The sequence below is a fragment of the Arachis ipaensis genome, chromosome B5 (assembly GCF_059453495.1).
Source record: "Arachis ipaensis isolate K30076 ecotype BB chromosome B5, ASM5945349v1, whole genome shotgun sequence".
Lineage (NCBI taxonomy): Eukaryota > Viridiplantae > Streptophyta > Magnoliopsida > Fabales > Fabaceae > Arachis > Arachis ipaensis.
This window is the reverse complement of record NC_142440.1, coordinates 120,618,656-120,642,843: the sequence shown is the minus strand read 5'-3', so window position 1 is coordinate 120,642,843 and position 24,188 is coordinate 120,618,656. Positions and strand designations below refer to the sequence as shown.

Genomic DNA, 24,188 nt, shown 5'->3' with positions numbered 1-24,188 from the left:
TAAAATCAAAATTTTCATTTTATTTTCAAATCTTGTTAGTTAGTTATTTGTTTTATTTTATTTTATTTTTAAAAGTTTGGTGTCTCTTTAATTCTTCTTTCTCTCTCTTCTTTCGAAAATTTTCTTCTTTTTTTTTCTCTTTCTTCTTTTTCAAAAATTTTTAATTAATTTCTCTCTTTATTTTCGAAAATTCCTTTTAATTTCAAAGACATCTTTCTTTTCTTTTCTCTTCATCTAACTCTCTCACAAGGAGTCCTCTATACTCTGACATAGAGACTCTTTTCTTCTTCTCTTCTTGGTTTCTTTCTTCTCGTTTATGAACAGAAGTATGGATAAAGAATCTCTCTTTGATCTGGATCCTGAACCTGAAAGGACTCTAAGAAGGCGTCTGCAACAAGCTCAAGCTAGCAGAGCCGTAAGGAATCTTACAGGAGCTCTAGAACAAGAAGCTGAAGATACAATTATGGCAGCTAACCCAAATCATGGGGGTGATGCAAGAAAGGTCCTAGGATCTTACACTGCACCCAATTCTGATTTCTATGGGCGCAGCATCTCCATTCTTGCCATTGGTGCAAAGAATTTTGAGTTGAAACCTCAACTAGTCACTCTAGTACAACAGAATCGCCAATTTCATGGACTTCCACAGGAAGATCCAAACAAGTTCATATCTAACTTCCTGCAAATATGTGACACTATCAAGACTAATGGAGTAAATCCAGAAGTCTACAAGCTCGTACTCTTTCCCTTTGCTGTAAGAGACAGAGCAAGACTGTGGCTGGATTCCCAACCTAAAGAAAGCCTAGATACTTGGGAGAAGGTGGTCAATGGATTCTTGAATAAGTTCTTTTCACCTCAGAAGCTGAGCAAGCTTAGGGTGGAAGTACAAACCTTCAGACAGAAAGAGGGTAAATCCCTCTATGAAGCTTGGAAAAGATACAAGCAACTGATCAGGAGATGCCCTCCTGACATGATCTCTGATTGGACAATGTTAGATATCTTTTATGATAGCCTATCTGAGATGTCCAAGATGGCACTGGACCACTTGGCAGGTGGATTCCTCCACTTAAAGAAGACTCCTGAAGAGGCACAGGAGCTTATTGACATGGTTGCCAACAACCAGTACATGTACACTTCTGAGAGGAACCCTGTGAACAATGGGCCACTCAGAAGAGAGGCGTCCTAAAAGTAGGCACCTTAGATGCCATCTTGGCTCAAAACAAGCTCATGTCCCAGCAGATCAACATGATCACTCAGCACTTGAGTGGGACGCAGAGCTCAGAGGCTTACTGTCCAAAGACAGCCTATGAGGTAGACACAGGTGATAATGCCTGGACCACCATGGAGGAGGTGAACTACATAGGAAACCCCTCTAGAAACTCCAACAATAATCCCTATTCGAATACTTTCAATCAGGGATGTTGGAACCACCCTCATCTTGGGTGAAGAGATCAGGAAAAGCCTCAACAAGGCTTCAGCAACAATCAAAATGGAACGAACCAGAATAGGTTCAATAACACACCATTCGAACCCTCTCAACAACAGATGGAGACACCCAGGCAGAGCCTCTCTGACTTGGCTGCTATAGTCTCTAACCTCTCCAAGACCACGCACAGTTTCATGGCTAAAACTAGGTCCTCCATTCGAAACTTGGAGATACAGGTTGGCCAGCTGAGCAAGAGGATCCCAGAGATCCCATCCAACACTCTTCCAAGCAACACAGAGGTAAACCCAAAGGAAGAGTGCAAGGCCCTCATGGTGGAGGTTGTGACCGAACCCAAAGAGGAGCCTGCTGTTGAGGAGCTCAAGGAAATCAAAGCTCATGAGGAGACTGATAATGTTACCTTGCACGCCCCTTTGCTGAGAGAGGAATCTAAAGAATACTCTTCTTCAGAAGAGGATGAGGAGTCCAAGGAAGAGCAAATTGATGGTACCTGGTAATCCTCAGGAAGCTGAAGGCAAATTCTTCTCATACAGAGGCGTTAGATGAGGAAGATGAGCCTATGATACTGGCCAAGGAGTGCGGTACTTTGGTCTAGAAGAAACTCCCTCAAAAGCTACCGGATCCCAGAAGCTTCCTGATTCCCTGTACTATAGGGATCATCACCTTTGAGAAGACACTATGTGACCTTGGCTCAAGCATCAATCTGACGCCTCTATCTGTAATGAAAAGGCTAGGAATTCTAGAGGTGCAGCGTGCCAATATCTCATTAGAGATGGCAGACAACTAGACAAGTACCTAAAAAGGGCATATGGCTTGGTGGAAAGTGTCCTAGTGAAGGTTGAAGACCTTTACATCCCTGCTGATTTTGTAATCCTAGACAATGGGGAGGACAGAGATGAATCCATCATCCTTGGAAGACCTTTCCTAGCCACTGCTAAGGCCTTATTAATGTGGAAAGAGGAGAGTTAGTCTTGAGACTACATGAGGATTGTATCTTGTTCAAGATACTCAATCCTCAATCTCCCTCTGACAAAGGTGGTACCATTGTGCAACACATAATATTTCAACCTTCCCTCTCAGTGCAGAGCTTTACAGAACCCTCAAACACCAACTCTAAGTTTGGTGTTGGGCAACCATCATCAAGCACTGGGGAGGAAGGTACCAAGAAGAAGGTACCTAAAAGCTGGAGGGACAACAAGATTCCTACTGAAAACCTCTCACCTGGCATGAGAGTTGTCTTCACTAAGAGTCCAATCCTTCCACATACAGTGAATAGGATCTTGTCTCTAGAGCATGTGGAGCTCATTCATGAAAGCACAGGAAGAAAATTCACTGTAAAGGGTGAAGATTTGACCCTCTACCTACCTCCGTAATGGAGTTGTTCGTCAAGCTAATGACGGTAAAGGAGCGCTTGTTGGGAGGTAACCCAACTATTAGTTTAGTAATTTCTATCCCTTTTCATTTACTTTAGTTTGAATTTATATTTTATTTTTTCTCTTGCATTTTGATGTTTGTAATCATGTGCAGCACTTATAACAGTGACACAAATACTCAGAACTGAAAATAGAACACCCTGGGGAGAGTCCCTTGCTGGCGTTGAACGCCAGACAAGGAGAAAGCTGGGTGTCCAATGCCCATAAAAGAGCTAAGAAGCCCCTCTCCCTGATCCTCTCTGGGCGTTCAATGCCCTTTGAGGAGGAATAGCTGGCGTTGAACACCAGAAAGGGAGAACTTTGGGGCGTTCAACACCTCACATAGGGCATATTCTGGCATTGAATGCCAGTCAGGGAGCGATGCTGGGCATTCAACGCCCCAAAGGGAGCAGCCAGGCCTGCATTTTAACCCTCCTATGGGCGTTTAACGCCCATTCCTGGTGTTGAACGCTAGGTAGGGGGCAAGGAATTCGAAGTTCCTAGCTTCTCAGGCCAGTGAGTCCCACCGAATCTTCACCTACCCCACCTTTCTTCTCTCTCCTACCTTTTCTAAACCTTGAAACCCACACCCTATTTTCCCTCTTCCCCATACACACTCTTTCCCACACCCATCATAAATCCCATCACTTTAATTCTCCACCAACCCCACCCACTTCAAATTCAAACCTTTCCCACCCATTCTCCCCTCCCACATAACCGAACCCTAACCCCATCTCCACCCTATATATACCCCTTCATCCACGCCTTCATACACACACCTCCTAAACACTCTCTCCCTCTAACCCTATACACTTTCTACACCCTTCTTCCTCCACATTCCCCCACTTGGCCAATGCCTTCCTCCCCCTCTATCTCTTTCATTTCGTTCTCTCTTCTACTCTTTTCTTTTCTTTTGTTCATATTTGCTCGAGGACAAGTAAAATTCTTAAGTTTGGTGTTGCAAAAGTTTTGCTTTTTGACTTCTACCATTCCTATGTATGGCACCAAAGGCTGGCGAATCTTCAAGGAAGAGAAAGGGAAAGGCTCCCGCTTCCACTTCCGAACCTTGGGAATCATGGAGATTCCTCACCAAAGTGCACCACGATCACTTCTATGATGTGGTAAGGCACAAAAAGGTGATCCACGAGGTCCCCTTCAAGCTCAAAAAAGGGGAATATCCGGAGATCCAACAAGAGATCAGGAGAAGGGATTGGGAAATTCTGACCAATCCTATTTCAGAGGTCGGAACACTAATGGTGCAAGAATTCTTTGCCAATGCTTGGATCACCAAAAATCATGATACAAGTGTGAACCCAAAGCCCAAGAACTGGTGCACCATGGTGAGAGAGCAACTCATATTCAGCCTAGAAAATGTGAGAGTGGCGCTACAATTGCCACAAATGCTAGGAGATCCAGACTCTTGGGCTGAAGGGTTAATTCAGACCAAAGATTGGATCAAGTCCTTGCAGACATTTGTGTGGAAGAAGCACACTAGAAAAGGCATGCACAAGGCAAGGCTTACCAACTGGGTAGGCTTGACCTCAAGCCTGTTGCACGAGGATGGTTGGAGTTTATTCAACGCTTCATCATACCCACAAGTAACCGATCTGAGGTTAGCATTGACCGAGCAATAATGATTCATTGCATTATGCTCGGGAATGAGGTCGAAGTACATGAGGTGATACCTTAAGAATTGTACAAAGTGGCTAAAAAGACCTCCACCAACGCAAGGGTAGCATTCTGATGAGCGGATAATTTATACGCTTTTTGGCATTATTTTTAGTATGTTTTTAGCATGTTTTAGTTAGTTTTTATTATATTTTTATTAGTTTTTATTTAAAATTCACTTTTCTGGACTTTACTATGATTTTGTGTGTTTTTCTGTGATTTCAGGTATTTTCTGGCTGAAATTGAGGGACCTGAGCAAAAATCTGATTCAGAGGCTAAAAAGGACTACAGATGCTGTTAGATTCTGACCTCCCTGCACTCAAAGTAGATTTTCTGGAGCTACAGAAGCCCAATTGGCGCGCTCTTAATTGCCTTGGAAAGTAGACATCCTGGGCTTTCCAGCAATATATAATAGTCCATACTTTGTCCGAGATTTGATGGCCCAAACCGGCGTTCAAAGTCAGCTCAAGAATTCCCAGCGTTAAACGCCGGAACTAGCACCAAAGTGGGAGTTAAACGCCCAAACTGGCACAAAAGCTGGCGTTTAACTCTAAGAAAAGTCTCTACACGAAAATGCTTCAATGCTCAGTCCAAGCACACACCAAGTGGGCCCGGAAGAAGATTTCTGTATTAATTGCTGATTTCTGTAACCCTAGGCTACTAGTTTTCTATAAATAGGACCTTTTGCTATTGTATTTTCATACTTAGGAATCTTTGAGTAGTTCTATGCTACCTTAGATCACGTTTTGGGGCTGGTCTCATGGCCATGCCTAGACTATGTTCTTATGTATTTTCAACGGTAGAGTTTCTACACACCATAGATTAAGGTGTGGAGCTCTGCTGTACCTCGAGTATCAATGCAATTACTATTGTTCTTCCATTCAATTCAGCTTGTTCTTGTTCTAAGATATCACTTGTTCTTCAACTTGATGAATGTGATGATCCGTGGCACTCATCATCATTCTCACCTATGAACGTGTGCCTGACAACCACCTCCGTTCTACCTTCGATTGAGTATTTATCTCATGGATTCCTTAATCAGAATCTTCGTGGTATAAGCTAGAATTGATGGCAACATTCTTGAGAATCTGGAAGGTCTAAACCTTGTCTGTGATATTCTGAGTAGGATTCAAGGATTGAATGACTGTGACGAGCTTCAAACTTGCGAGTGTTGGGCGTTAGTGACAGACGCAAAAGAATCACTGGATTCTATTCCGACATGATCGAGAACCGACAGATAATTAGCCGTGCTGTGACAGAGTGCGTTGAACATTTTCACTGAGAGGACGGGATTATAGCCATTGACAACGGTGATGCCCAACATACAGCTTGCCATGGAAAGGAGTAAGAAGGATTGGATAAAGACAGTAGGAAAGCAGAGAGACGGAAGGGACAAAGCATCTTCATACGCTTATCTGAAATTCTCACCAATGAATTACATAAGTATCTCTATCTTTATTTTATGCTTTATTTATCTTTTAATCATTCATCCTCCATAACCATTTGAATCCGCCTGACTGAGATTTACAAGATGACCATAGCTTGCTTCATACCAACAATCTCCGTGGGATCGACTCTTACTCGTGTAAGGTTTATTACTTGGACGACCCAGTGCACTTGCTGGTTAGTTGTGCGAAGTTGTGATAAAGAGTTGAGATTTTCAATTGAGCGTACCATGTTGATGGCGCCATTGATGATCACAATTTCGTGCACCAAGTTTTTGGCGCCGTTGCCGGGGATTGAACGAATGAACGAACAACAATTTCGCATACCAAGTTTTTGGCGCCGTTGCCGGGGATTGTTCGAGTTTGGACAACTGACGGTTCATCTTGTTGGTTAGATTAGGTACTTTTCCTTTTTATTTTTCGAAAAAAAATTTTCAAAAAATACAAAAAGATTTTCTATGTTGTTCTTCAGAGTTTTTAAGAATGAATTCTAGAGTTTCATGATGATTTGTTGAAGTCTGGCTGGTTGTGAAACCATGTCTAATCTTATTGGACCGAGGTTTCAACTTATCATCACAAGAGCTTGTTGATTTCTATCAATTTTGCTGTTGAGAGCAATGATCTGCTAAAGCTTGGCTGGCCATTGGCCATGTCTAGTGTTTTGGACCGAAGCTTTCTTTGAAAGCTTGGCTGGCTAGTAAGCCATGTCTAATTCCTGGACCGGAGTTTTAGACTAGCATTGCAATGATTCCTGGAATTCTCATTAAGAATTTTTAACCCTTATTTTTTCTTTTCCACTCAATTTTCAAAAAAAAAAAAAAACCACAAAAAATTTATAAAATCATAAAATCAAAAATAATTTTATGTTTCTTGTTTGAGTCTAGTGTCTAATTTTAAGTTTGGTGTCAACTGCATTCATCTAATTTTCGAAAAATTCATGTATTATGTTCTTCATTGATCTTCAAGTTGTTCTTGATGATTTCCTTGCTTTGATCTTTAAATTCTCTTGTTTTGTGTGTTTTGTTGTTTTTTTTATATGCATTCTCAATTTGTTAGTGTCAATAGTATATAAACTTCTAAGTTTGGTGTCTTGCATGCATTGTTTGTTTGATTTTAGTTTTCCATGTTTAGTTGCATTTCGATTAAAAATCCAAAAAAAAAATTTTAAAAAATGTGTGTCTTTTCAAGTCAATAATACAGAGAATTGAAGATTCAGAACATGCTGCAGAGGAATTACACAGAAAAAGCTGGGCGTTCAAAACGCCCAGTGAAGAAGGAAAACTGGCGTTTAAACGCCAGCCAGGGTACCTTGCTGGGCGTTTAACGCCCAAAAGGGTAGCATTTTGGGCGTTAAACGCCAGAATGGATACCATTCTGGGCGTTTAACGCCAGGATGACACTAGAGGGAAGATTTTGTTTTTAATTCACATTTTTTTCAAGTTTTCATATTTTTTTAAAATCAAATCTTTTTCAAATCATATCTTTTCAATCATATCTCTTTCAAAATCAATTTCTTTCCATTTTATATTTAATTTTACTATTTTCAAAAATCCTTGCTTCAATTAAAGATTTACTTCAAAATTTTCAAGTTGTTACTTGCCTATTAAGAAAGGATCAAACTTTAAATTTTAAAATCATATCTCTTAATTTCTTGTTAGTCAAGTAATTAACTTTAATTTTAAAAAAAAAATTTCTTTTTCTAAATTGATTTTCAATCATATCTTTTCAAACATATCTTTTCAATCACATCTTTTTCAAAATTAATTTTTTTCAATCAAATCTTTTTCTAATTTCAAAATCTTTTTCAAAAATCACTTTATTTCTTTCCCAATCTTAGTTTTCGAAAATCTCAATCAAATTTTCAAATTTTTTTTTAAAATCTTTTAATTAATTTTCGAAAATTCTTCCCCTCTTCTCACATCCTTCTATTTAAGGACTAACACTCCTCCATTATCAATAATTCGAATTTTATCTCTCTTGATAAGTTCGAATTCTTCTACCTCCTCCTTCTATTCTTCTTTTCCTCTGACACCTCAAGGAATCTCTATACTGTGACATAGAGAATTCCATACTTTCTTGTTCTCTTCTCTTTCATATGAGCAGGAGCAAAGACAAAAGTATTCTTGTTGAGGCTGACCCGGAACCTGAAAGGACCTTGAAGCGAAAGCTAAGAGAAGCTAAAGCACAACTCTCTGGAGAGGACCTAACAGAAATCTTCAAACTAGAAGAAGATATGGCAGCCGAAAACAACAACAATGCCAACAATGCAAGGAAGGTGCTGGGTGACTTTACTGCACCTACTCCCGACTTCTATGGGAGAAGCATCTCTATCCCTGCCATTGGAGCAAACAACTTTGAGCTTAAGCCTCAATTAGTTTCTCTGATGCAACAGAACTGCAAGTTTCATGGACTTCCATTAGAAGATCCTCATCAGTTTTTAGCTGAATTCTTGCAGATCTGTGACACTGTCAAGACCAATGGGGTTGACCCTGAGGTCTATAGACTTATGCTATTCCCTTTTTCTGTAAGAGACAGAGCTAGGATATGGTTAGATTCATAACCTAAGGAAAGCCTGAACTCTTGGGAAAAGCTAGTCAATGCCTTCTTGGCAAAGTTCTTTCCACCTCAAAAATTGAGTAAGCTTAGAGTGGAAGTCCAAACCTTCAGACAGAAGGAAGGTGAATCCCTCTATGAAGCTTGGGAAAGATACAAACAATTGATCAGAAAGTGTCCTTCTGACATGCTTTCTGAATGGAGCATCATGGGTATCTTCTATGATGGTCTGTCTGAACTGTCCAAGATATCATTGGACAGCTCTGCTGGAGGATCTCTTCATCTGAAGAAGATGCCTGCAGAAGCTCAGGAACTCATTGAAATGGTTGCAAATAACCAACTCATGTACACTTCTGAGAGGAATCCTGTGAATAATGGGACAAGTCAGAAGAAAGGAGTTCTTGAGATTGATACTCTGAATGCCATATTGGCTCAGAACAAAATATTGACTCAGTAAGTCAATATGATTTCTCAAAGTCTGTCTGGAATGCAAGCTGCACCAGGCAGTATGATGAGCGGATAATTTATACGCTTTTTGACATTGTTTTTAGTATGTTTTTAGTAGAATCTGGTTACTTTTAGGGATGTTTTCATTAGTTTTTATGCTAAATTCACATTTCTGGACTTTAATATGAGTTTTTGTGTTTTTTTGTGATTTCAGATATTTTCTGGCTGAAATTGAGGGACTTGAGCAAAAATCAGATTCAGAGGTAGAAGAAGGACTGCTGATGCTGTTGGATTCTGACCTCCCTGCACTCAAAATGGATTTTCTGGAGCTACAGAACTCAAAATAGCGCGCTTCCAATTGCGTTGAAAAGTAGACATCTAGGGCTTTCCAGCAATATATAATAGTCCATACTTTGCCCGAGTTTAAATGATGCAAACTGGCGTTCAACGCCAGCTCTCTGCCCAATTCTGGTGTCCAGCGCCAGAAACAAGTTGCAAAGTGGAGTTCAACGCCCAAATTGGCACAAAAACTGGCGTTCAACTCCAAGAATGACCTCTCCACGTGTAGACTTCAAGCTCAGCCCAAGCACACACCAAGTGGGCCCCAGAAGTGGATTTATGCATCAATTACTTACTTCTGTAAACCCTAGTAACTAGTTTATTATAAATAGGACTTTTTACTACTGTATTAGAGATCTTTGAATCGGGGATTGTTTCTTAAGAACATCTTTGGAAGCCTGGTTCTTAGATCATGGGGGCTGGCCTCTCGGCCATGCCTGGACCTTTCACTTATGTATTTTCAAACGGTAGAGTTTCTACACTCCATAGATTAAGGTGTGGAGCTCTGCTGTTCCTCAAAGATTAATGCAAAGTACTACTATTTTTCTATTCAATTCAACTTATTCCGCTTCTAAGATATTCATTCGCTCTTCAACCTGAATGTGATGAACGTGACAATCATCATCATTCCCTATAAACGCGTGCCTGACAACCACTTCTGTTCTACCTTAGATTGAATGAGTATCTCTTAGATCTCCTAATCAAAATCTTCGTGGTGTAAGCTAGATTGATGGCAGCATTCATGAGAGTCCGGAAAGTCTAAACCTTGTCTGTGGTATTCCGAGTAGGACTCTGGGATTGAATGACTGTGACGAACTTCAAACTCGCGAGTGCTGGGCGTAGTGACAGATGCAAAAGGAGGGTGAATCCTATTCCAGCATGATCGAGAACCTCAGATGATTAGCCGTGCTGTGACAGAGTATTTGGACCATTTTCACAAGAGGATGGGATGCAGCCATTGACAAGGGTGATGCCTCCAGACGATTAGCCATGCAGTGACAGCGCATCGGACCATTTTCCAGAGAGGATCAAAAGTAGCTATTGCCAATGGTGATGTCCTTACATAAAGCCAGCCATAGAAAGGAGTAAGACTGATTGGATGAAGGCAGCAGGAAAGCAGAGGTTCAGAGGAACGAAAGCATCTCTGTGCGCTTATCTGAAATTCTCACCAATGATTTACATAAGTATTTCTATCCTTCTTTTATTATTTATTTTCGAAAACTCCATAACTATTTTATATCCGCCTGACTGAGATTTACAAGATGACCATAGCTTGCTTCATACCAACAATCTCCGTGGGAATGACCTTACTCGCGTAAGGTTTATTACTTGGACGACCCAGTGCACTTGCTGGTTAGTTGTGCGAAGTTGTGATAAAAAGTTGAGATTACAATTGAGCGTACCATGTTGATGGCACCATTGATGATCACAATTTCGTGCACCAAGTTTTTGGCGCCGTTGTCGGGGATTGTTTGAGTTTGGACAACTGACGGTTCATCTTGTTGCTCAGATTAGGTAATTTTCTTTTTGTTTTGTTTTCAAAAATTTTTCAAAATTTTTTTAAAAAATTTCTCCTTTGTTTTCAAAAAAAAATCTTAAAATAAAAAAAATGTTTTCAAAAATATATTTTTCTTCAGAATTTCTAAGAATGAATTCTAGTGTTTCATGAAGCATGTTGAAGCCTGGCTGGCTGTAAAGCCATGTCTGTAGGGAATGTCAGGCGTGTCATGTCTGAATTACATACTAAAGCTTGGCTGGCTATTAAGCCATGCCTGACCCTTTGATTGGAGCTTTAGACTAAAGAGCATAAGATTCCAGGAATTCATATTAAAAATTTTAGAATCCTTATTTTTTTTTTCAAAATGATTTTTGAAAAATTAAAAGAAAATACAAAAAAAAAAAATCATAAAATCATAAAAATCAAAAATATTTTTGTGTTTCTTGTTTGAGTCTTGAGTCATGTTATAAGTTTGGTGTCAACTGCATACTCATCTTGCATTTTTCGAAAATTTTCATGCATTCATAGTGTTCTTCATGATCTTCAAGTTGTTCTTGGTAAGTCTTCTTGTTTGATCTTTGCATTTGCATGTTTTGTGTCTTTTCTTGTTTTTCATATGCATTCTTGCATCCATAGAGTCTAAACATGAAAGATTTCTAAGTTTGGTGTCTTGCATGTCTTCTTTGCATATAAAATTTTTCAAAATAAGTTCTTGATGTTCATCTTGACATTCAAAGTGTTCTTGGTGTTCATCTTGACATTCATAGTGTTCTTGCATTCATCACATACTTTGATCCAAAATTTTCATGCATTGCATCATTTTTCATGTTTTTCTCTCTCATCATTAAAAATTCAAAAATCAAAAAAATATCTTCCCCTTTTTCTCTCTTAAAATTTCGAAAATTTGGATTGACTTTTTTAAAAAATTTTAAAAATCTAGTTGTTTTTATGAGTCAAATCAAATTTTCAATTTAAAAATCTTATCTTTTTCAAAATCTTTTTCAAAAATCAAATCTTTTTCTTCTTTCTTAGTTATTTTCGAAAATTCTAAAAATATTTTTCAAAAATCTTTTTCTTATTTTTATATCAAATTTTTGAAAATAACAATAACAATTAATGTTTTGATTCAAAAATTTCAAGTTTGTTACTTACTTGTTAAGAAAGATTCAAACTTTAAGTTCTAGAATCATATCTTGTGATTTCTTGTGAATCAAGTCATTAATTGTGATTTTAAAAATCAAATCTTTTTCAAAAACTAATTTCAATCATATCTTTTCAAAAATATCTTCTTATCTTATCTTTTTTCAAAATTTGATTTTAAAATATCTTCTCTAACTTCTTATCTTCTTATCTTTTCAAAATTGATTTTCAAATTTTTTTCAACTAACTAACTAACTTTTTGTTTGTTTCTTATCTTTTTCAAAACTACCTAACTAACTCCCTCTCTCTCTAATTTTCGAAAATATCTTCCTTCTTTTTCAAAATTTCTTTTTAATTAACTAATTATTTTAACTTTTGATTTTAAAATTTCAAAAATTACTAACCTTTTTCAAAAACTATTTTCGAAAATCTCTAACCATTTTTCAAAAATAATTTTCGAAAATCCTTCTTTCTCATCTCTTTCTGTTTATTCATCTACTAACATCTCTTCTTCACATCACTCACCAAAAATCCGAACTCCCTCTCTCTCTCTGAGTTCAGATTTTCTCTTCTTCTTTTCTTCTATTCACACAGGGACTCTATACTGTGGTAAAAAGGATCCCTATTATTATTATTATTCTGTCCCTCTTTTTCATATGAGCAGGATCAAAGACAAGAATATTCTTGTTGAAGCATATCCAGAACCTGAAAGGACTCTAAAAAGAAAACTAAGAGAAGCTAAAATACAACAGTCCAGAGACAACCTTTCAGAAATTTTCGAACAAGAAGAGGAGATGGCAGCCGAAAATAATAATAATAATGCAAGGAGAATGCTTGGTGACTTTACTGCACCAAATTCCAATTTACATGGAAGAAGCATCTCCATTCCTGCCATTGGAGCAAACAATTTTGAGCTGAAACCTCAGCTAGTTTCTCTGATGCAGCAGAACTGTAAGTTCCATGGACTTCCATCTGAAGATCCTTTTCAGTTCTTAACTAAATTCTTGCAGATATGTGATACTGTTAAGACTAATGGAGTAGATCCTGAAGTCTACAGGCTCATGCTTTTCCCTTTTGCTATAAGAGACAGAGCTAGAGTGTGGTTGGACTCTCAACCCAAAGACAGCCTGAACTCTTGGGATAAGCTGGTCACAGCTTTCTTAGCCAAGTTCTTTTCTCCTCAAAAGCTGAGCAAGCTTAGAGCGGTTGTTCAAACCTTCAGACAGAAGGAAGGTGAATCCCTCTATGAAGCTTGGGAGAGATACAAGCAACTGACCAAAAAGTGTCCTTCTGACATGCTTTCAGAATGGACCATCCTGGATATATTCTATGATGGTCTGTCTGAATTATCTAAAATGTCATTGGACACCTCTGCAGGTAGATCCATTCACCTAAAGAAAACGCCTGCAGAAGCTCAAGAACTCATTGACATAGTTGCTAATAACCAGTTCATGTACACTTCTGAGAGGAATCCTGTGAGTAATGGGACGCCTATGAAGAAGGAAGTTCTTGAAATTGATACTCTGAATGTCATATTGACTCAGAATAAAATATTGACTCAGCAAGTCAATATGATTTCTCAGAGTCTGAATGGAATGCAAGCTGCATCCAACAATACTCAAGAGGCAGCTTCTGAAGAAGAAGCTTACGATCTTGAGAACCCTGCAATAGCAGAGGTAAATTACTTAGGTGAACCTTATGGAAACACCTATAATCCATCATGGAGAAATCATCCAAATCTCTCATGGAAGGATCAACAAAAGCCTCAACAAGGCTTTAATAATGGTGGAAGATACAGGTTTAGCAATAGCAAGCCTTTTCCATCATCTACTCAGCAACAGACAGAGAACTCTGAACAAAATATCTCTAATTTAGCAAACTTAGTCTCTGATCTGTCCAAGACCACTGTAAGTTTCATTAATGAAACAAGGTCTTCCATTAGAAATTTGGAAGCACAAGTGGGCCAGCTGAGTAAAAGGATCACTGAAATCCCTCTTAGTACTCTCCCAAGCAATACAGAAGAAAATCCAAAAGGAGAGTGCAAGGCCATTGAATTAATCACCATGGCCGAACCTGTGAAGGAAGGAGAGGACGTGAATCCCAAGGAGGAAGACCTCCTGGGACGTCCAGTGATCAATAAGGAGTTTCCCTCTGAGGAACCAAAGGAATCTGAGACTCATCTAGAGACCTTAGAGATTCCATTGAATCTCCTTATGCCATTCATGAGCTCTGATGAGTATTCCTCTTCTGAAGAGGATGAGGATGTTACTGAAGAGCAAGCTGCCAAGTTTCTTGGTGCAATCATGAAGCTGAATGCCAAATTATTTGGTATTGAAACTTGGGAAGATGAACCTCCCTTGTTCACCAATGAACTAAGTGATCTGGATCAACTGACATTGCCTCAGAAGAAACAGGATCCTGAAAAGTTCTTAATACCTTGTACCATAGGCACCATGATCTTTAAGGCTCTGTGTGACCTTGGTTCAGGGATAAACCTCATGCCCCTCTCTGTAATACAGAAACTGGGAATCTTTGGGGTGCAAGCCACTAAAATCTCATTGGAGATGGCAGACAATTCAAGAAAACAGGCTTATGGACAAGTAGAGGACGTGTTAGTAAAGGTTGAAGGCCTTTACATCCCTGCTGATTTCATAGTCCTAGATACTGGGAAGTATGAGGATGAATTCATCATCCTTGGAAGACCCTTCCTAGCCACAGCAAGAGCTGTGATTGATGTGGACAGAGGAGAATTGATCCTTCAAATAAATGAGGACAACCTTGTGTTTACAACTCAAGGATCACTCTCTGCATCCATGGAGAGGAAGCATAAAAAGCTTCTCTCAAAGCAGAGTCAAACAAAGCCCCCACAGTCAAACTCTAAGTTTGGTGTTGGGAGGCCACAACCAAACTCTAAGTTTGGTATCAAACCCCCATATCCAAACTCTAAGTTTGGTGTTGGGAGGTCTCAACAAAGCTCTGCACATCTGTGAGGCACCATGAGAGCCCACTGTCAAGCCATTGACATTAAAGAAGCACTTGTTGGGAGGCAACCCAATGTTTATTTATCTAATTTTCATTGTTTTTCATGTTTTATTAGGTTCATGATCATGTGGAGTCACAAAATAAATATAAAAATTGAAAACGGAATCAAAAACAGCAGAAGAAAAATCACACCCTCGAGGAAGACCTTACTGGCGTTTAAACGCTAGTAAGAAGCATGTTTTGGGCGTTCAACGCCAGAACAGAGCATGGTTCTGGCGCCGAACGCCAGGAATGGGCAGCATCTAGGCGTTTGAACGCCAGAAAGGCACCCTGGAGAAGAGCTGGCGCTGAACGCCCAGAACAAGCATGGTTCTGGCGTTCAACGCCAGAAATGGGCAACAAATGGGCGTTCAACGCCCAGAACAAGCACCAATCTGGCGCTGAATGCCCAGAGTTGTGTGCAAGGGCATTTTGCATGCCTAATTTGGTGCAAGGTTGTAAATCCTTGAACACCTCAGGATCTGTGGACCCCACAGGATCCCCACCTACCTCCACTCACTTCTTCTCACCCCTCTTTTGCACAATCCCATAAACACTCTTCCCCAAAACCCTTCACCAATCACCTCAATCTCTCTTCCCCATCACCTCTTCACTACTCACATCCATCCACTCTTCCCCATAAACCTATCTCATAAACTCCACCTACTTTCAAAATTCAAAAATCAATTTCCCACCCAAACCCACCCTAAATGGCCGAACTTACCCCCCCTCCCTTCCCTATATATAACCCTCCATCCTTCCTCATTTTCACACAACACAACCCTCTTTTCTCTTCTTGGCCGAAACACACCTCCCCCCTCCTCTCCATATTTTCTTCTTCTTCTTCATCTATTCTTTCTTCTCTTGCTCGAGGGCGAGCAATATTCTAAGTTTGGTGTGGTAAAAGCATAAGCTTTTTGTTTTTCCATTACCATTGATGGCACCTAAGACTGGAGAATCCTCTAGAAAAGGGAAAGGGAAGACAAAAGCTTCCACCTCCGAGTCATGGGAGATGGAAAGATTCATCTCCAAAGCTCATCAAGACCACTTCTATGATGTTGTGGCCAAGAAGAAGGTGATCCCCGAGGTCCCTTTCAAGCTCAAGAAGAATGAGTATCCGGAGATCCGACATGAAATCCAAAGAAGAGGTTGGGAAGTTCTAACAAACCCTATCCAACAAGTTGGCATCCTAATGGTTCAAGAGTTCTAGGCCAATGCATGGATTACTAGGAACCATAATTAAAGTAAGAACCCGAATCCAAAGAATTATGTTACAATGGTTCGGGGGAAATACTTAGATTTTAGTCCAGAAAATGTGAGGTTGGCGTTTAACTTGCCTATGATGCAAGGAGATGAGCGCCCCTACACTAGAAGGGTCAACTTTAATCAAAGGTTGGACCAAGTCCTCATGGACATATGTGTGGAAGGAGCTCAATGGAAGATTGACTCCAAAGGCAATCCGGTTCAACTAAGAAGAATGGACCTCAAGCCTGTAGCTAGAGGATGGTTGGAGTTCATCCAACGCTCCATCATCCCCACTAGCAACCGATCCGAAGTCACTGTGGATCGGGCCATCATGATTCATAGCATCATGATTGGAGAGGAAGTAGAAGTTCATGAAGTCATCTCCCTTGAACTCTACAAAATAGCCGAAAAGTCCTCCCCCATGGCAAGGCTAGCTTTTCCTCATCTTATTTGCCATTTATGTTACTCAACTGGAGCTTTCATAGAAGGAGACATTCCCATTGAGGAAGAGAAGCCCATCACTAAGAAAAAGATGGAGCAAGCAAGAGAGCCCATTCATGGAGCTCAAGAGGCGCAGGAAGCTCATCACCATGAGATCCCAGAGATGCCTCAAATGCATTTCCCTCCACAAAACTATTGGGAGCAAATCAACACCTCCCTAGGAGAATTAAGTTCCAACATGGGACAACTAAGGGTGGAACATCAAGAGCACTCCATCATCCTTCATGAAATAAGAGAAGATCAAAAAGCAATGAGGGAGGAGCAACAAAGACAAGGAAGAGACATAGAAGAGCTCAAGGACATCATTGGTTCCTCAAGAAGGAAACGCCACCATCACTAAGGTGGACTCATTCCTTGTTCTTACATTCTCTGTTTTTTGTTTTCTATGTTAAGTGCTTATCCATGTTTGTGTCTTCATTACATGATCATTAGTAGTTAGTAACTTTGTCTTAAAGTTATGAATGTCCTATGAATCCATCACCTCTCTTAAATGAAAAAAATGTTTTAATTCAAAAGAACAAGAAGTACATGAGTTTCAAATTTATCCTTGAACTTAGTTTAATTATATTGATGTGGTGACAATGCTTCTTGTTTTCTGAATGAATGCTTGAACAGTGCATATATATTTTGAAGTTGTTGTTTAAGAATGTTAAAGATGTTGGCTCTTGAAATAATGATGACAAGGAGACATGTTATTTGATAATCTAAAAAATCATAAAAATGATTCTTGAAGCAAGAAAAAGCAGCAAAGAACAAAGCTTGCAGAAAAAAAATAGAAAAAAAAATAGCAAAAAAAATAGAAAAAAAAAAGAAAAAGCAAGCAGAAAAAGCCAAAAGCTCTTAAAACCAAGAGGCAAGAGCAAAAAGCCAATAACCCTTAAAACCAAAAGGCAAGGGTAAATAAAAAGGATCCCAAGGCTTTGAGCATCAGTGGATAGGAGGGCCTAAAGGAATAAAATCCTGGCCTAAGCGGCTAAACCAAGCTGTCCCTAACCATGTGCTTGTGGCGTGAAGGTGTCAAGTGAAAACTTGAGACTGAGCGGTTAAAGTCAAGGTCCAAAGCAAAAAAAAGAGTGTGCTTAAGAACCCTGGACACCTCTAATTGGGGACTTTAGCAAAGCCGAGTCACAATCTGAAAAGGTTCACCCAGTTATGTGTCTGTGGCATTTATGTATCCGGTGGTGATACTGGAAAACAAAGTGCTTAGGGCCACGGCCAAGACTCATAAAATAGCTGTGTTCAAGAATCATCATACTGAACTAGGAGAATCAATAACACTATCTGAACTCTGAGTTCCTATAGATGCCAATCATTCTGAACCTCAATCGATAAAGTGAGATGCCAAAACTATTCAAGAGGCAAAAAGCTACAAGTCCCGCTCATCTGATTGGAGCTATGTTTCATTGATAGTTTGGAATTTATAGTATATTCTCTTCTTTTTATCCTATTTGATTTTTAGTTGCTTGGGGACAAGCAACAATTTAAGTTTGGTGTTGTGATGAGCGGATAATTTATACGCTTTTTGACATTGTTTTTAGTATGTTTTTAGTAGAATCTGGTTACTTTTAGGGATGTTTTCATTAGTTTTTATGCTAAATTCACATTTCTGGACTTTACTATGAGTTTTGGTGTTTTTCTATGATTTTAGGTATTTTCTGGCTGAAATTGAGGGACTTGAGCAAAAATCAGATTCAGAGGTAGAAGAAGGACTGCTAATGCTGTTGGATTCTGACCTCCCTGCATTCAAAATGGATTTTCTGGAGCTACAAAACTCAAAATGGCGCGCTTCCAATTGCGTTGAAAAGTAGACATCCAGGGCTTTCCCACAATATATAATAATCCATACTTTGCCCGAGTTTAGACGACGCAAACTGGCGTTCAACGCCAGCTCTCTGCCCAATTCTGGCGTCCAGCGCCAGAAACAAGTTGCAAAGTGGAGTTCAACGCCCAAACTGGCACAAAAGCTGGCGTTCAACTCCAAGAATGACCTCTCCACGTGTAAACTTCAAGCTCTGCCCAAGCACAAACCAAGTGGGCCCCGGAAGTGGATTTATGCATCAATTACTTACTTCTGTAAACCCTAGTAACTTGTTTATTATAAATAGGACTTTTTACTACTATATTAGAGATCTTTGAATCGGGGATTGTATCTTAAGAACATCTTTGGACACCTGGTTCTTAGATCATGGGGGCTGGCCTCTCGGCCATGCTTGGACCTTTCACTTATGTATTTTCAAACGGTAGAGTTTGTACACTCCATAGATTAAGGTGTGGAGCTCTGCTGTTCCTCAAAGATTAATGCAAAGTACTACTATTTTTCTATTCAATTCAACTTATTCCGCTTCTAAGATATTCATTCGCTCTTCAACCTGAATGTGATGAACGTGACAATCATTATCATTCCCTATGAACGCGTGCCTGACAACCACTTCCGTTCTACCTTAGATTGAATGAGTATCTCTTAGATCTCCTAATCAGAATCTTTGTGGTGTAAGCTAGATTGATGGCAGCATTCATGAGAGTCCGGAAAGTCTAAACCTTGTCTGTGGTATTCCGAGTAGGACTCTGGGATTGAATGACTGTGACGAACTTCAAACTTGCGAGTGCTGGGCGTAACGACAGATGCAAAAGGAGGGTGAATCCTATTCCAGCATGATCGAGAACCTCAGATGATTAGCCGTGCTGTGACAGAGCATTTGGACCATTTTCACAAGAGGATGGGATGCAGCCATTGACAAGGGTGATGCCTCCAGACGATTAGCCATGCAGTGACAGCGCATCGGACCATTTTCCAGAGAGGATCAAAAGTAGCTATTGCCAATGGTGATGTCCTTATATAAAGCCAGCCATAGAAAGGAGTAAGACTGATTGGATGAAGGCAGCAGGAAAGCAGAGGTTCAGAGGAACGAAAGCATCTTTGTGTGCTTATCTGAAATTCTCACCAATGATTTGCATAAGTATTTTTATCCTTCTTTTATTATTTATTTTTGAAAACTCCATAACTATTTTATATCCGCCTGATTGAGATTTACAAGATGACCATAGCTTGCTTCATACCAACAATCTCCGTGGGATCGACCCTTACTCGCGTAAGGTTTATTACTTGGACGACCCAGTGCACTTGCTGGTTAGTTGTGCGAAGTTGTGATAAAAAATTGAGATTACAATTGAGCGTACCATGTTGATGGCGCCATTGATGATCACAATTTCATGCACCACAGTACTAAGGACGCTTCATCTGAAGAAGAAGCCTATGATCCTGAGAACCCATCAATGGAAGAGGTGAATTACATGGGTGAACCCTATGGAAACACCTACAATCCTTCATGGAGAAACCATCCAAATCTCTCATGGAAGGACCAACAGAGGCCTCAACAAGGCTTCAACAACAACAATGGTGGAAGAAACAGGTTTAGCAATGGCAAGCCTTTTCCATCATCTTCTCAGCAGCAGACAGAGAACTCTAAGCAGAACCACTCTGACTTAGCAACCATGGTCTCTGATCTAATTAAAACCACTCAGAGTTTCATGACTGAAACAAGGTCCTCCATTAGAAATTTGAAGACACAAGTGGGTCAGCTGAGCAAGAAAGTTACTGAACTCCCTCCTAGTACTCTTCCAAGCAATACAGAAGAGAACCCAAAAGGAGAGTGCAAGGCCATAAACACAATCAACATGGCCGAATTTGGAGAGGAGGAAGAGGCAGTGATCGCCACTGAGGAAGACCTCAATGGACGTCCACTGGCCTCCAATGAGTTCCCTAATGAGGAACCATGGGAATCTGAGGCTCATAATAAGATCATAGAGATTCCATTGGATTTACTTCTGCCATTCATGAGCTCTGAAGAGTATTCTTCCTCTGAAGAGGATGAAAATATTACTGAAGAGCAAGTTTCTAAGTACCTTGGAGCAATCATGAAGCTAAATGACTAGTTATTTGGTAATGAGACTTGGGAGGATGAACCCCCTTTGCTCACCAAAGAACTGGATGACTTGACTAGGCAGAGACTACCTCAAAAGAGACAGGATCCTGGAAAGTTCTCAATACCTTGTACCATAGGCACCATGACCTTTGAGAAGGCTTTGTGTGACCTAGGGTCAAGTGTAAACCTCATGCCTCTCTCTATAATGGAGAAGCTAGGGTTCCTTGAGGTACAAGCTGCAAGAATCTCACTAGAGATGGCAGACAATTCAAGAAAAGAAGCTTATGGACTTGTAGAGGATGTCTTGGTAAAGGTTGGAGACCACTACATCCCTGCTGATTTCATAGTCCTAGAGACTGGGAAGTGCATGGATGAATCTATCATCCTTAGCAGACCCTTCCTAGCCACAGCAAAAGCTGTGATTGATGTAGACAGAGGAGAATTGATCATTCAAGTGAATGAAGAATCCCTTGTGTTTAAGGCTCAAGGATATCCCTCTGTAACCATGGAGAGGAAGCATGAAGAGCTTCTCTCAAAACAGAGTCAAACAGAGCTCCCACAGTCAAACTCTAAGTTTGGTGTTGGGAAGCCACAACCAAACTCTAAGTTTGGTGTTGAACCCCCACATTCAAACTCTAAGTTTGGTGTTGGGAGGTTCCAACATTGCTCTGAACATCTGTGAGGCTCCATGAGAGCCCACTGTCAAGCTACTGACATTAAAGAAGCACTTGTTGGGAGGCAACCCAATGTTATATCTATCTATTTTCCATTGTTATTTTATATTTTCTGTAGGTTGATGATCATGTGAAGTCACAAAAACAATTGAAAAAGCAAAAACAGAATGAAAAACAGAGAAAAAAATAGCACACCCTGGAGGAAAAGCTTGCTGGCGTTTAAACGCTAGTAAGGCCAGCAAATGGGCGTTTAACGCCCAGTCTGGCACCATTCTGGGCGTTTAACGCTAGAAAGGGGCACCAGACTGGCGTTTAATGCCAGGAATGGGCAAGGAGCTGGCGTTAAACGCCAGAAAAGGGCAGAAGCCCAGCGTTTAACGCCAGAATTGGCAGAAAGGGCATTTTTGCACGCCACTCGGTGCAGGGATGAGCTATCCTTGACACCTCAGGATCTGTGGACCCTACAGGATCCCCACTTACCCCACCACTCTCTCTCTTCTTCACCCTCTCACCAATCACCTCAATACCTCTTCCCCAAAAACCCCTCACCTATCAAATCCCACCATTCTCTTCACCACTCACATCCATCCTTCATAAAACCCCACCTACCCCACCATCCAAATTCAAACCACTTTCCCTCCCAAACCCACCCATACTAGCCGAACCCTACACCCCTCTCAACTCCTATATAAACCCATCTTCACCCCTTTCTTTTCACACAACATACACACTACCCATCCCCCTTGGCCGAACCACAAAGCCTCCTCCATCTCCTCTATTTTTCTTCTTCTTCTACTCTTCTCTTTCTTCTTTTGCTCGAGGACGAGCAAACCTTCTAAGTTTGGTGTGGTAAAAGCATTGCTTTTTGTTTTTCCATAACCATTTGTGGCACCTAAGGCCGGAGAAACCTCTAGAAAGAGGAAAGGAAAGGCAAAAGCTTCCACCTCCGAGTCATGGGAGATGGAGAGATTCATCTCAAGGGTGCATCAAGACCACTTCTATGAAGTTGTTGCCATGAAGAAGGTGATCCCCGAGGTCCCCTTCAAACTCAAAAAGAAAGAATATCCAGAAATCTGACATGAGATCCGAAGAAGAGGTTGGGAAGTTCTTACCAATCCCATTCAACAAGTCGGGATCTTAATGGTTCAAGAGTTCTATGCCAATGCATGGATCACCAAGAACCATGATCAAAGTGTGAACCCGGACCCAAAGAATTGGCTTACAATGGTTCAGGGGAAATGCTTAGACTTTAGTCCAGAAAATGTAAGGTTGGCATTCAACTTGTCCATGATGCAAGGAGATGAACACCCCTACACTAGAAGGGTCAACTTTGATCAAAGGTTGGACCAAGTCCTCATAGACATTTGTGAAGAGGGCGCTCAATAAAAGAGAGATTCAAGAGGAAAGCCGATTCATTTAAGAAGGCATGACCTCAAGCCCGTGGCTAGGAGATGGTTGGAGTTTATCCAACGTTCAATCATTCCCACTAGCAACCGGTCCGAAGCTACTATAGACCGGGCCATCATGATTCATAGCATCATGATTGGAGAGGAAGTAGAAGTTCATGAGGTTATATCCCAAGAACTCTATAAGGTGGCAGACAAGTCCTCTACCTCGGCAAGATTAGCCTTCCCTCATCTCATTTGTCACCTCTGTAATTTAGTTGGAATTAACATAGAGGGAGACATCCTCATTGATGAGAACAAGCCCATCAGTAAGAAAAGGATGGAGCAAACAAGAGATCCCACTCATGGACATGAGCATGAGAAAATTCCTCATCATGAAATCCCTGAGATGCCTCAAGGGATGTACTTTCCCCCCACAAAACTATTGGGAGCAAATCAACACCTCCCTAGGAGAATTGAGTTCCAACATGGGACAACTAAGGATGGAGCACCAAGAACATTCCATCCTCTTCCATGAAATTAGAGAAGATCAAAGAATCATGAGAGAGGAGCAACAAAGGCAAGGAAGAGACATTGAGGAGCTCAAGAACTCCATAAGATCTTCAAGAGGAAGAACAAGCCGCCATAACTAAGGTGGACCCGTTCTTTAGTCTCCTTGTTCTTTACTTTCCTATTTTTCGAATTTTTTTTTATGCTTATGTTTATCTATGTTTGTGTCTTATGATCATTAGTGTCTTAGTGTCTATGCCTTAAAGCTATGAGTGTCCTATGAATCCATCACCTTTCTTAAATGAAAAATGTTTTTAATTGAAAAAGAAAAAGAAGTGCATGAATTTCAAATTTTAAAACAGTTTAATTATCTTGATGTGGTGGCAATGCTATTGTTTTCTGAATGAATGTTTGAACAGTGCATATTTTTGAATTTGATTGTTTATGAATGTTAAAATTGTTGGCTCTTGAAAGAATGAAAGGAAAAGGAGAAATGTTATCTGATGATCTGAAAAATCATAAAATTGATTCTTGAAGTAAGAAAAAGCAGTGAAAAGCTTGCAAAAAAAAAAAGATATATGCGAAAAAATAAGATATATGCAAAAAAAAAAAGAAGAAAAAGCAAGCAGAAAAAGCCAATACCCCTTTAAACCAAAAGGCAAGGGTGATAAAAAGGATCCAAGGCTTTGATTATCAGTGGATAGGAGGGCCCACAAGAATAAAATCCTGGCCTAAGCGGCTAAACCAAGCTGTCCCTAACCATGTGCTTGTGGCGTGAAGGTGTCAAGTAAAAACTTGAGACTGAGTGGTTAAAGTCGAAGTCCAAAGTAAAAAGAAGAGTGTGCTTAAGAACCCTGGACACCTTTAATTGGGGACTCTAGCAAAGCTGAGTCACAATCTAAAAAGGTTCACCCAGTTATGTGTCTGTGGCATTTATGTATCCGGTGGTAATACTGGAAAACAAAGTGCTTAGGGCCACGGCCAAG

At 40.2% G+C, this 24,188-nt stretch overlaps 2 non-coding genes across 2 annotated transcripts; both read right to left on the bottom strand.

Annotated features, from left to right (window-relative positions):
• Positions 1 to 8,604: 8,604 nt before the first annotated feature.
• LOC148565591 (small nucleolar RNA R71) lies at positions 8,605 to 8,712 on the bottom strand. Its single transcript, XR_015884737.1, has one exon. It is a non-coding gene; the product is annotated as a small nucleolar RNA R71 (small nucleolar RNA).
• Positions 8,713 to 13,136: 4,424 nt separating this feature from the next.
• LOC148565590 (small nucleolar RNA R71) lies at positions 13,137 to 13,244 on the bottom strand. Its single transcript, XR_015885173.1, has one exon. It is a non-coding gene; the product is annotated as a small nucleolar RNA R71 (small nucleolar RNA).
• Between the last annotated feature and the right edge of the window lie 10,944 nt (positions 13,245 to 24,188).